Source organism: Pongo abelii, chromosome 21 (assembly GCF_028885655.2).
Source record: "Pongo abelii isolate AG06213 chromosome 21, NHGRI_mPonAbe1-v2.0_pri, whole genome shotgun sequence".
Taxonomy (NCBI): domain Eukaryota; kingdom Metazoa; phylum Chordata; class Mammalia; order Primates; family Hominidae; genus Pongo; species Pongo abelii.
In genome coordinates this window covers 12918511-12924510 of record NC_072006.2, presented here as the reverse complement: position 1 = coordinate 12924510, position 6000 = coordinate 12918511, and positions in this window count along the sequence as shown.

Below are 6000 nucleotides of genomic sequence, written 5' to 3'. Positions count from 1 at the left end.
CTTCACTGTTGTCTTATTTTAAGAGATTGCACAGACACCCCAGCCTTCAGCAACCACCACCCTAATCACTCAGCAGCCATGAACATTGAAGCAAGACCACCAGCAAAAATAGTACAACTCACTGAAGGCTAAGACAATCATTAGCATTTTTTAGCAATAAGGTATTTCTTCATTAAGGTATTACATTTTCATTGTAATGCTATTGCACACTTAATAGACTACAGGGTAGTGTAAACATAACTTTTATATACACTGGGAAACCAAAAACTTTTTGTCCCTGCCTTTATTGTAATATTCGCTTTATTAGAGTGGTCTGGAACCGAATCTGCTATATCTCTGAGGTGTACCTGTACAAAAATTAAATCAAATTGATCAAAGACCTGAATTTAAGAGCTAAAACTCTTAGAATAAAACATAGGGGGAAAGCTCCATGACATTAGATTTGGTAATGATTTAGTTGTTTGTGCTTCTGGCCATGACATTGGGCTTGAGCCTGGGAGGCAGAAGTTGCAGTGAGCTGAGATCACACCATTGCACTCCAGCCTGGACAACAGAGTGAGAACCTTTCTGTCTCAAGAAAGAAAAGGAAGGAAGGAAGGAAGGAGAAAGAAAGAAAGAAAATAAATGGAAGCAAGAAAGAGAAAGAAAGGAAGGAAAGAAGGAAGGAAGAAAGGAAGGAAGGAAAGAAGGAAAAGAAAAAGTAGACAAATTGGGCTTCATCAAAATTAAAAACTTTTTTTAATTTTTTTAAATTCTTTTTTATTTCTTTTTATAGAGATGGGCATCTTGCTATGTTGACCAAGCTGGTCTTGAACTCTTGACCTCCCATCTCGGCCACCCGAAGTGCTGGGATTACAGGCATAAGCCACTACACCCGGCCCAAAATCTAAAACTTCTGTGCATGAAAGTATACTATGAACAGAGTAAAAAGACAACTGACAGAATGGGAGAAAATATTTGTAAACCATATATCTGATAAGGGATTAATATCCAGAATATATAGTAAACTCCTAAAACTCAAAAGCCAACCCAAGTAAAAAATGGATAAAAGATTTTAGTAAACATGTCTCTGAAGAAGATACACAAATAGCCACAGTTAATACCTGAAATGATGCTTGACATTGCTAATCATTAGAGAAATTCAAATAAAAACCACAAAGATATATTACTTCACACCGATTAGGATGACTACTAACAAAATACAAGTGTTGGTGAAGATGTGAGCAAATTAGATTCGTTCATTGTTGGTTGGTAGAAATGTAAAATGGTGCAGATGCTGTGGAAAACAGTATGGTGGCTCCTGAAAAATTAAAGTTGGAATTACCGTATGATTTCTGGGTCTGTACCCCAAAATTTGAAACCAGGAACTTGAATAGATATTCATACACCCCTGTTCACAGCACCGTTATTCACAATAGCCATAAGGTATAAGCAGCTCAAGTGTTGATTGACAGGTGAGTGGATAAATAAAATGTGTTACATACATGCAATAGAATAGCTATTCAGCCTGAAAAAAAATGAAATTCGGATACGTCCCACAACAGGAATGAACCTGGAAGACATTATGCTAAGTGAAATAAGGCAGATACAAAAGGACAAATGTTGTGTGATTTACTTATATGAGGTATGTAGTGGCAGAAAGTAAATTCTGCCACTAATTCATAGAGACGGAAAGAAAAACAGTGGTGGATGGAGTGGAGGGATTAGGAGTTATTGTTTAATAGGTACAGAATTTCAGTTTGGAATGAAAGAGTTGTGGAGACAGACAGTGATGAGAGTTTCACAAATGATGTAAATGTCCTTAATGCTATTGAATTGTACACTTTAAAAATTGTTAAAATGATACACTTTATGTTATGTATATCTTACCACAATAATAAAAAGCTTGAAGTTTTTTAAAAAAACAAGGGATAAAATAGCAAACTTCCATTTGCATAAATGAATATGTGTGTGGCTGTGGCTGTGTGTGTGTACACAAATATCTATTTGTATGTGTTCAGGAAATTTCTGAAGAGTATGTGAGTAGTGACAGTAGGTTTCTGGGATGGCAGAGAGTATGAATTTTTCAATGAAAACACTAGATTTAGAAAGGAATATTTTTCATAATACGGTAAAGAATTTCAAATAGATCACCACAATGCCTTTTGCTGCACTGAACTTGTATCTCTCTCTCAATTTGCTGATCCAGTCCATTACGCATACACTACACTTACGAGTAGAGCTAACACCCAGTCAGCACCTTTGTGTAATTAGAAAAAGACATGCATTCCTCTGGGTGGTTACAGCTCCACAGGCATGCAGTGTGGGGAGCAGAGAGGAGGACAGATGTCAGCCCCTACTTGTCCCTCAGCTGGGTGCACTTTGCAGTGCACAGTATGCACAAGTGTCGATGGCGACCCTGGCTGGAGGCACATTTTCCCTACACAATAAGGGTTAATATTCATAGACCAAGAAAGAACACATAGCACATGTTGTTAAAAATACAGCACTCTTTTTTTTCTTTTTTTTTTTTTTTTTTTTGAGACAGAGTGTCACTCCATCACCCAGGCTGGAGTACAGTAGCACGATCTTGGCTCACTGCAACCTCCGCCTCCTGGGTTCAAGTGATTCTCATGCCTCAGCCTTCCAAGTAGCTGGGATTCCAAGCATGCACCACCATGCCCAGCTAATTTTTGTATTTTTGTAGAGACAGGGTTTCACCATGTTGGCCAGGTTGGTCTTGAACTCCTGGCCTCAAGTGATCTGCCTGCCTTGGCCTCCCAAAGTGCTAGGATTACAAACATGAGCCACTGTGCCTGGTTAAGAAATACAGCAATTTTTTTTTTTTTTGGAGATTGCTCTGTCACCCAGGCTGGAGTGCAGTGACACAATCTTGGCTCACTGCAACCTCCGCCTCCCGGGTTCAAGTGATTCTCCTGCCTCACCTTCCCTAATAGCTAGGACTACAGGCACATGCCACCACGCCTGACTAATTTTTGTGTTTTTAGTAGAGGTGGGGTTTCACCACATTGGCTAGGATGGTCTTGAACTCTTGACCTTGTGATCCAACCGCCTTGGCTTCCCAAAGTGCTGGGATTACAGGCATGAGCCACTATGCCTGGCCAGAAATACAGCATTCTTAAAAATAAAGGTTTATTTGAACTGTGGTATATATATGTGATGGAATACTACTCAGCCATAAAAAGGAATGAATTAATGGCATGCCCATCAACTTTGATGGGATTGGAGACTATTATTCTAAGTGAAGTAACTCAGGAATGGAAAACCAAACATCGTATGTTCTCACTCATAAGTGGGAGCTAAGCTATGAGGATGCAAATGCATAATAATGATACAATAGACAGTGGGGACTCCGGGGGGAAAGGGTGGGAAGAGGGTGAGGGATAAAAGACTACAGATTGGGTTCCGTGTACACTGCTCAGGTGGTGGGTGCACCAAAATCTCAGAAATCACCACGAAAGAACTTACTCATGGAACCAAACACCACCTGTTCCCCCCAAAAAAAGACTAAAAGGCCGGGCATGGTGGCACGCACTTGTAGTCCCAGCTACTCGGGAGGCTGAAGCAGGGAGAATCACTTGAACCTGAGAGGCATAGGTTGCAGTGAGCCAAGATTGTGTCACTGCACTCCAGCCTGGGCGACAGAGCAAGACTCAGTCTCCAAAAAAAAAAAAACAACTGAAAAAAAAGTTTCTTTGAGAAGTACACAGACAGTAGAAGTAAAAAATATTTAACTCTTTTCAGTAGTTACATGGATACAATAGAAATGGCGTCATCTACATTTCTGCTTAACCATTGGTTGCTGTGATTTTCATAATCACAGTGACCTTTCTGGTTACCTGAGATTTGATCCTTTCTCTCAGAAGGTCCCAAGAGTTTATTTAGTAGAAAGAAATCCCTTGTTTCTTTTTTCTTCCCACCAATTTGGTGCCAGTCATGAAAGCCTGGTATTATGGGAAGTGGCTTCTCTGGACCTGGTCTGAGGACATCAATGCGTCAATGTTAGGCCAGAAGAAGTTATGTGATCAACATGACATCTGATTTCAGGTAAACAAAATTCACACCAACTGACTAGTTTTTGTATTACTTTGTTTTTCAGAACAAAACACTGTATAAGCCACATTACCCCCATACAAAGAACTGTAATCATTTGTAATACTTATGAACTACGTATTCATTTGTACAAATCTGGGAAGCCAAGATGACCTGGTAATGCTGAATCAGAAAGGGGCAAAGCAAGAACAAAGGCTCAGTTACCTTGACAGCCAGTTTAGCCTTTCACAGACACATGGGTTTACTCTCTTAAATACACCAAGTTCATGATAAACACATGCTTTATAAAACCAGATCATTCTGAATCTTTATTTTTTATTTTTTTTCCTGAGATGGAGTCTCTCTCTGTTGCCCAGGCTGGAGTGCAATGGCGCGATCTCTGCTCACTGCAACCTCCACCTCCCAGGTTCAAGTGATTATCCTGCCTCAGCCTTTCGAGTAGCTGAGATTACAGGTGTGTGCCACCATGCCTGGCTAATTTTTGTATTTTTAGCAGAGACGGAGTTTCACCATGTTAGCCAGGCTGGTCTTGAACTCCTGACCTCAGGTGATCTGCCACCTCGGCCTCCCAAAATGCTGGGATTACAGGCATGAGCCACCACGCCCAGCCCATTCTGAATCTTTTTTTTCTTTTTTTTTTTTTTTTTTGAGATAGAGTCTCGCTCTGTTACCCAGGCTGGAGTGCAGTGGCACGATCTCAGCTCACTGCAACCTCTGCCTCCTTGGTTGACACCATTCTCCTGCCTCAGCTTCCCGAGTAGCTGGGACTACAGGCGCCTGCCACCACACCCGGCTAATTTTTTGTACTTTTAGTAGAGACGAGGTTTCACCATGTTAGCCAGGATGGTCTCGATCTCCTGACCTCGTGATCTGCCCACCTCAGCCTCCCAAAGTGCTGGGATTACAGGTGTGAGCCACCATGCCCGGCCATTCTGAATCTTTAAAGGTAAATCTTTTTCTATGGAATCTAAAATAGACCTGATTTCAAATGTATTCTCTCTCTTTTTTTTTTTTTTTTGAGACAGAGTCTCACTCTGTCGCCCAGGCCAGAGTGCAGTACGCCACTGCACTGGCTTTCCAGATTTGTATAAATGAATACCTAGTTCATAAGTATTACAAATAATTACAGTTCTTTGTATGGGGTGATGTGGCTTATACGGTATTTTGTTCTGAAAAACAAAGTTAAGTGCACAGTGCACAGTGATTTCGGCTCACTGCAACCTCCATCTCCTGGGTTCAAGGGATTCTCCTGCCTCAGTCTCTGGAGTAGCTAGGACTACAAGTGCCTGCCACCATGTCCAGCTGGTTTTTATATTTTTAGTAGAGACAGAGTTTCATCACGTTGGCTAGGCTCCTGACCTCAGGTGATCTGCCTCCCTCGGCCTCCCAAACTGCTGGGATTACAGGTGTGAGACACTGCACTGAGCGTCAAATGTATTCTTGCTTTTAAAAAGAACAGTTTTAGGCTCACAGAAAAGTTGCAGAGATAGTAGAGTTCTCCTTTACCCCCAATATCAACATTTGGCATAACCACATTAAAATTAAGAAATGTACATTCTTGTTTATTTACTATTGGACTATAAAAAATGTTTTTCTAGGCTGGGCGCAGTGGCTCACGCCTGTAATCCCAGCACTTTTGGAGGCCAAGGCGGGCGGGTCACGAGGTCAGGAGATCGAGACCATCCTGACTAACACAGTGAAACCCTGTCTCTACTAAAAATACAAAAAAATTAGCCGGGCGTGGTGGCGGGTGCCTGTAGTCCCAGCTGATGGCAGGGGAGAGAGGGTGGGGGATGCTAAGGAAGGAGAATGGCGTGAACCTGGGAGGCGGAGCTTGCAGTGAGCCGAGATCGCCCCACTGCACTCCAGCCTGGGCGACAGAGAGAAACTCAAGTCTCAAAAAAAAAAAAAAAAAAAAATTCTAAATGGACATAGGTACTATACTAT